Below are 8,509 nucleotides of genomic sequence, written 5' to 3'. Positions count from 1 at the left end.
GGTTCCATCGGGAGGAAGAACTCTTCGGCTACACGACGTGGGCAACTGGATTCTGACATTGTCAGTGTGCATGGGCTAGATCCCATTATTATGCAGGACTTGGCCACTAGGGGCAAAAAGGGCCATTTGTCTAATGGGAACTAGCTTTCTCAGTATGAGTGGGCTAGTTCCCATTATTATGCAGGACCTGGCTACTAGGGGAGCAAAAAGGGCAATTTCTCTAATGGGAACTAGCTTTCTCAGTATGAGTGGGCTAGTTCCCATTATTATGCAGGACCTGGCCACTAGGGGAGCAAAAAGGGCCATTTCTCTAACGGGAACTAGCTTTCTCAGTATGAGTGGGCTAGTTCCCATTATTATGCAGGACCTGGCCACTAGGGGAGCAAAAAGGGCAATTTCTCTAACGGGAACTAGCCTTCTCAGTGTGAATGGGCTAGTTCCCATTATTATGCAGGACCTGGCCACTAGGGGAGCAAAAAGGGCAATTTCTCTAATGGGAACTAGCCTTCTCAGTGTGAGTAGGCTAGTTCCCATTATTATGCAGGACTTGGCCACTAGGGGAGCAAAAAGGGCAATTTCTCTAATGGGAACTAGCCTTCTCAGTGTGAATGGGCTAGTTCCCATTATTATGCAGGACCTGGCCACTAGGGGAGCAAAAAGGGCCATTTGTCTAATGGGAACTAGCCTTGTCAGTGTGCATGGGCTATTTCCCATTATTATGCAGGACTTGGCTACTAGTGTGCAAAAAAGGGGCATTTCTCTAATGGGAATTAGCCCCCTCACACTGAAGCAGCTATTTCCCATCTGAGAAATGGCCCTAACAACCGAGGGTCCGTTTCTCGGATGGGAACTAGTATCACTGTGTGCACGTGATGAAGGCCTTCCCTGGTGATCTGTGGCCGGTGATCTGGAGAGTAGTGTCTCCTGCTCTGCGCAGCCTCAGTGCAGCGCTGGGGCTTCACCCGTAGGGGACAGGGGCCTGCTCTTTCTGCAGAGAAATCCACCCGCGATCCCAGGTGGGAAATCCACCCAGGATCACTGGGAGGAGAGGCCGGGCCAGGATTCAGAGGTGAGTTGGTTCCTGACTCTTGTGTTTTCTTGAGAGCTGGAGTGATTGCTGCCTCCTGGACCCCTGTACTGACACTCACCTGCAGCAAACCTTTTACCCAACATCCCTCTGTATTCTGGGAGCTGTGGTTTCACTATGGTCCTGTAAGGGCTGTAATTCCCAGCATGCAGCGTGCCTAGGAGCTGCAGGTGAGCTTCATGACGTGCAGCACTTGTGTTGTGTTGTGTCGTGTTGCATGTGTTCAGGGGACAGCTGAGTGCTTCTCATAGGCCATGAGAGGGGATCGCCAGTCACTACCTTACAGGGGCTTACAGTGTAGGATCGTGACTAGAGAGCAGGCGGTGTGGGAGGGGCCTGTGCCAGGGTCATCACGGATTGATTGACAGGGCACCATGCACATTATACTACATTCCAGTGCAGTGGCGGGCGATGGTGGGGCTGGGATGATGCCACCAGACCAATCAAGTCGCCCCCAACTCGCAGGAGTCTCCAGCTAGAAAAGTCTGTCTCCTGCGCCCCACAACTGACTTTAATCCTGACTCAAAACTGGCTACCGAGATCGCTAGACAAAAAGACATGCGTGTGTGTAATTTCTCAAGCCTACATCTTTTGCATCCCGACCCCGTCACCCCTCAATAGACCACTGATCCCAGGCACTGTCACCCCTCAGTGCTCTGCACTCCCAAAACCACGGATCCCAGGCACTGTCACCCCTCAGTGCTCTGCACTCCCAAAACCACGGATCCCAGACACTGTCACCCCTCAATACTGTGCACTCACAACACCACTGATCCCAGGCACTGTCACCCCTCAATACTGCGCACTCCCAAAACCACTGATCCCAGGCACTGTCACCCCTCAGTACTGCGCACTCCCAAACCCACTGATCCCAGGCACTGTCACCCCTCAGTGCTCTGCACTCCCCAACACCACTGATCCCAGGCACTGTCACCCCTCTGTGCTCTGCACTCCCCAACACCACTGATCCCAGTCACTGTCACCCCTCAGTACTCTGCACTCCCCAACACCACTGATCCCAGGCACTGTCACCCCTCAGTGCTCTGCACTCCCCAACACCACTGACCCCAGGCACTGTCACCCCTCAGTACTCTGCACTCCCCAACACCACGGATCCCAGGCACTGTCACCCCTCATTACTCTGCACTCCCAAAACCACTGATGCCAGGCACTGTCACCCCTCAATACTGTGCACTCCCTAACACCACTGATCCCAGGCACTGTCACTCCTCAGTACTACGCACTCCCAAAACCACTGATCCCAGGCACTGTTACCCCTCAGTACTACGCACTCCCAAAACCACTGATTCGAGGCACTTTCACCCCTCAGTAGTCTGCACTCCCCAACACCACTTATCCCAGGCACTGTCACCCCTCAATTCTACGCACTCCCAAAACCACTGATCCCGGGCACTGTCACCCCTCAGTGCTCTGCACTCCCCAACACCACTGATCCCAGGCACTGTCACCCCTCAGTGCTCTGCACTCCCCAACATCACTGATCCCAGGCACTGTCACCCCTCAGTACTACGCACTCCCAAAACCACTGATCCCAGGCACTGTCACCCCTCAGTACTCTGCACTCCCAAAACCACTGATCCCAGGCACTGTCACCCCTCAATACTGTGTTCTCCCCAACAACGCTGATCCCAGATACTGTCACCCCTCAGTGCTCTGCACTCCCCAACACCAGTGATCCCAGGCACTGTCACCCCTCAGTACTACGCACTCCCAAAACCACTGATCCCAGGCACTGTCACCCCTCAGTACTCTGCACTCCCAAAACCACTGATCCCAGGCACTGCCACCCCTCAATACTGTGCACTCACCAACAACACTGATCCCAGGCACTGTCACCCCTCAGTGCTCTGCACTCCCCAACACCAGTGATCCCAGGCACTGTCACCCCTCAGTGCTCTGCACTCCCCTACACCACTGACCCCATGCCCTGTCACCCCTCTGTGCTCTGCATTCCCCAACACCACTGATCCCAGGCACTGTCACCCCTCAATACTGTGCACTCCCCAACACCACTGATCCCAGGCACTGTCACCCCTCAATACTGTGCACTCCCCAACACCACTGATCCCAGGCACTGTCACCCCTCAATACTCTGCACTCCCAATACCACTGATCCCAGGCACTGTCACCCCTCAGTACTCTGCACTTCCAAAACCACTGATGCCAGGCACTGTCGCCCCTCAGTGCTCTGCACTCCCAAAAACCACTGTTCCCAGGCACTGTCAACCATCAGTACTCCACACTCCCCATCACCAATGATCACAGGCACTGACACCCACAATTATCCACACTCCCAAACACCACTGATCCCAGACACTGTCACCCCTCAGTACTCTGCACTCCCCACACCACTGATCCTAGGGACTGTCACCCCTCAGTACTCTGCACTCCCAAAACCACTGATCCCAGGCACTGTCACTCCTCAATACTGTGCATTCCCAACACCACTCATCCCAGGCACTGTCACTTCTCAATACTGTGCACTCCCCAACATCACTGATCCCAGACACTGTCACCCCTCAGTGCTCTGCACTCCCCAACGCCACTGATCCCAGGCACTGTCACCCCTCAGTACTACGCACTCCCAAAACCATTGATCCTAGGCACTGTCACTCCTCAGTACTCTGCACTCCCAAAACCACTGATCCCAGGCACTGTCACTCCTCAGTGCTCTGCACTCCCAAAATCACTGTTCCCAGACACTGTCACCCCTCAGTGCTCTGCACTCCCAACACCACTGATCCCAGGCACTTTCACCCCTCAGTACTCTGCACTCCCCAACACCACTGATACCAGGCACTGTCACCCCTCAGTACTCTGCACTCCCCAACACCACTGATACCAGGCACTGTCACCCCTCAGTACTCTGCACTCCCAAAACCACTGATCCCAGGCACTGTCACCCCTCAATACTGTGCACTCCCAAAACCACTGATCATAGGCACTGTCACCCCTCAATACTGTGCACTCCCCAACACCACTGATCCCAGGCACTGTCACCCCTCAGTACTATGCACTCCCAAAACCATTGATCCTAGGCACTGTCACCACTCAGTAATATGCACTCCCCACACCACTGATTCCAGGCACTGTCACCCTCAGTACTCTGCACTCCCAAAACCACTGATCCCAGGCACTGTCACTCCTCAGTGCTCTGCACTCCCCAACACCACTGATCCCAGGCACTGTCACCTCTCAATACTGTGCACTCCCAACACCACTGATCCCAGGCACTGTCACCCCTCAGTACTATGCACTCCCAAAACCATTGATCCTAGGCACTGTCACCACTCAGTAATATGCACTCCCCACACCACTGATTCCAGGCACTGTCACCCTCAGTACTCTGCACTCCCAAAACCACTGATCCCAGGCACTGTCACTCCTCAGTGCTCTGCACTCCCCAACACCACTGATCCCAGGCACTGTCACCTCTCAATACTGTGCACTCCCAACACCACTGATCCCAGGCACTGTCACCCCTCAGTACTCCACACTCCCCAGCACCACTGATCCTAGGCACTGTCACCCCTCAGTGCTCTGCACGACCCAACACCACTGATCCCAGGCACTGTCACCCCTCAATACTGTGCAGTCCCCAACACCACTGATCCCAGGCACTGTCACCCCTCAGTACTCCACACTCCCCAACACCACTGATCCTAGGCACTGTCACCCCTTAGCGCTCTGCACTCCCCAACACCACTGATCCCGGGCACTGTCACCCCTCAGTAGTCTGCACTCCCAACACCACTGATCCCAGGCACTGTTACCCCTCAGTACTCTGCACTCCCAAAACCACTGATCCCAGGCACTGTCACCCCTCAGCGCTGTGCACTCCCCAACACCACTGATCCCAGGCACTGTCACCCCTCAGTTTTCTGCACTCCCAACACCACTGATCGCAGGCACTGTCACCCCTCAACACTGTGCACTCCCAACACCACTCATCACAGGCACCGTCACCCCTCAGTGCTCTGCACTCCCCAACACCACTGATCCCAGGCACTGTCACCCCTCAGTTCTACGCACTCCCAAAACCATTGATCCTAGGCACTGTCAGCCCTCAGTACTCTGCACTCCCCACACCACTGATCCCAGGCACTGTCACCCCTCAGTTTTCTGCACTCCCAACACCACTGATCGCAGGCACTGTCACCCCTCAACACTGTGCACTCCCAACACCACTCATCACAGGCACTGTCACCCCTCAGTGCTCTGCACTCCCCAACACCACTGATCCCAGGCACTGTCACCCCTCAGTTCTACGCACTCCCAAAACCATTGATCCTAGGCACTGTCAGCCCTCAGTACTCTGCACTCCCCACACCACTGATCCCAGGCGCTGTCACCCCTCAGTACTCTGCACTCCCAAAACCACTGATCCCAGGCACTGTCACTCCTCAGTGCTCTGCACTCCCCAACACCAGTGATCCCAGGCACTGTCACCCCTCAATACTGTGCACTCCCCAACAACACTGATCCCAGGCACTGTCACCCCTCAGTGCTCTGCACTCCCCAACACCAGTGACCCCAGGCACTGTCACCCCTCAGTACTACGCACTCCCCAACACCACTGATCCCAGGCACTGTCACCCCTCAATACTGTGCACTCCCCAACACCACTGATCCCAGGCACTGTCACCCCTCAGTACTCGGCACTCCCCAACACCACTGACCTCAGGCACTGTCACCCTTCAGTGCTCTGCACTCCCCAACACCACTGATCCCAGGCACTGTCACCCCTCAGTGCTCTGCACTCCCCAACATCACTGATCCCAGGCACTGTCACCCCTCAGTACTACGCACTCCCAAAACCACTGATCCCAGGCACTGTCACCCCTCAGTACTCTGCACTCCCAAAACCACTGATCCCAGGCACTGTCACCCCTCAATACTGTGTTCTCCCCAACAACGCTGATCCCAGATACTGTCACCCCTCAGTGCTCTGCACTCCCCAACACCAGTGATCCCAGGCACTGTCACCCCTCAGTACTACGCACTCCCAAAACCACTGATCCCAGGCACTGTCACCCCTCAGTACTCTGCACTCCCAAAACCACTGATCCCAGGCACTGCCACCCCTCAATACTGTGCACTCACCAACAACACTGATCCCAGGCACTGTCACCCCTCAGTGCTCTGCACTCCCCAACACCAGTGATCCCAGGCACTGTCACCCCTCAGTGCTCTGCACTCCCCTACACCACTGACCCCATGCCCTGTCACCCCTCTGTGCTCTGCATTCCCCAACACCACTGATCCCAGGCACTGTCACCCCTCAGAGCTCTGCACTCCTCAACATCACTGATCCCAGGCACTGTCACCCCTCAATACTGTGCACTCCCCAACACCACTGATCCCAGGCACTGTCACCCCTCAATACTCTGCACTCCCAATACCACTGATCCCAGGCACTGTCACCCCTCAGTACTCTGCACTTCCAAAACCACTGATGCCAGGCACTGTCGCCCCTCAGTGCTCTGCACTCCCAAAAACCACTGTTCCCAGGCACTGTCAACCATCAGTACTCCACACTCCCCATCACCAATGATCACAGGCACTGACACCCACAATTATCCACACTCCCCAACACCACTGATCCCAGACACTGTCACCCCTCAGTACTCTGCACTCCCCACACCACTGATCCTAGGGACTGTCACCCCTCAGTACTCTGCACTCCCAAAACCACTGATCCCAGGCACTGTCACTCCTCAATACTGTGCATTCCCAACACCACTCATCCCAGGCACTGTCACTTCTCAATACTGTGCACTCCCCAACATCACTGATCCCAGACACTGTCACCCCTCAGTGCTCTGCACTCCCCAACGCCACTGATCCCAGGCACTGTCACCCCTCAGTACTACGCACTCCCAAAACCATTGATCCTAGGCACTGTCACTCCTCAGTACTCTGCACTCCCAAAACCACTGATCCCAGGCACTGTCACTCCTCAGTGCTCTGCACTCCCAAAATCACTGTTCCCAGACACTGTCACCCCTCAGTGCTCTGCACTCCCAACACCACTGATCCCAGGCACTTTCACCCCTCAGTACTCTGCACTCCCCAACACCACTGATACCAGGCACTGTCACCCCTCAGTACTCTGCACTCCCCAACACCACTGATACCAGGCACTGTCACCCCTCAGTACTCTGCACTCCCAAAACCACTGATCCCAGGCACTGTCACCCCTCAATACTGTGCACTCCCAAAACCACTGATCATAGGCACTGTCACCCCTCAATACTGTGCACTCCCCAACACCACTGATCCCAGGCACTGTCACCCCTCAGTACTATGCACTCCCAAAACCATTGATCCTAGGCACTGTCACCACTCAGTAATATGCACTCCCCACACCACTGATTCCAGGCACTGTCACCCTCAGTACTCTGCACTCCCAAAACCACTGATCCCAGGCACTGTCACTCCTCAGTGCTCTGCACTCCCCAACACCACTGATCCCAGGCACTGTCACCTCTCAATACTGTGCACTCCCAAAACCACTGATCCCAGGTACTGTCACCCCTCAGTACTCTGCACTCCCAACACCACTGATCCCAGGCACTGTCACCCCTCAGTACTCCACACTCCCCAGCACCACTGATCCTAGGCACTGTCACCCCTCAGTGCTCTGCACGACCCAACACCACTGATCCCAGGCACTGTCACCCCTCAATACTGTGCAGTCCCCAACACCACTGATCCCAGGCACTGTCACCCCTCAGTACTCCACACTCCCCAACACCACTGATCCTAGGCACTGTCACCCCTTAGCGCTCTGCACTCCCCAACACCACTGATCCCGGGCACTGTCACCCCTCAGTAGTCTGCACTCCCAACACCACTGATCCCAGGCACTGTTACCCCTCAGTACTCTGCACTCCCAAAACCACTGATCCCAGGCACTGTCACCCCTCAGCGCTGTGCACTCCCCAACACCACTGATCCCAGGCACTGTCACCCCTCAGTTTTCTGCACTCCCAACACCACTGATCGCAGGCACTGTCACCCCTCAACACTGTGCACTCCCAACACCACTCATCACAGGCACCGTCACCCCTCAGTGCTCTGCACTCCCCAACACCACTGATCCCAGGCACTGTCACCCCTCAGTTCTACGCACTCCCAAAACCATTGATCCTAGGCACTGTCACCCCTCAGTAGTCTACACTCCCAACACCACTGATCCCAGGCACTGTTACCCCTCAGTACTCTGCACTCCCAAAACCACTGATCCCAGGCACTGTCACCCCTCAGCGCTTTGCACTCCCCAACACCACTGATCCCAGGCACTGTCACCCCTCAGTTTTCTGCACTCCCAACACCACTGATCGCAGGCACTGTCACCCCTCAACACTGTGCACTCCCAACACCACTCATCACAGGCAC

At 55.7% G+C, this 8,509-nt stretch overlaps 1 protein-coding gene across 1 annotated transcript in view; it reads left to right on the top strand.

Annotated features, from left to right (window-relative positions):
- Positions 1-922: 922 nt before the first annotated feature.
- The window catches only part of LOC138489448 (zinc finger protein 79-like), a 101,763-nt gene continuing 94,176 nt past the window's right edge, over positions 923-8,509 (top strand). Inside the window, exon 1 of the mRNA XM_069617171.1 lies at positions 923-1,069. The gene's annotated coding sequence lies outside the window, so the exon portion shown is untranslated. The remainder of the gene's footprint in view (positions 1,070-8,509) is intronic.

This window comes from Ambystoma mexicanum, chromosome 9 (assembly GCF_040938575.1).
Source record: "Ambystoma mexicanum isolate Mex_15411 chromosome 9, UKY_AmexF1_1, whole genome shotgun sequence".
Taxonomy (NCBI): Eukaryota; Metazoa; Chordata; class Amphibia; order Caudata; family Ambystomatidae; genus Ambystoma; species Ambystoma mexicanum.
Note: the sequence above shows the minus strand (reverse complement) of the source record. Positions and strands in the feature narration are given on the sequence as shown.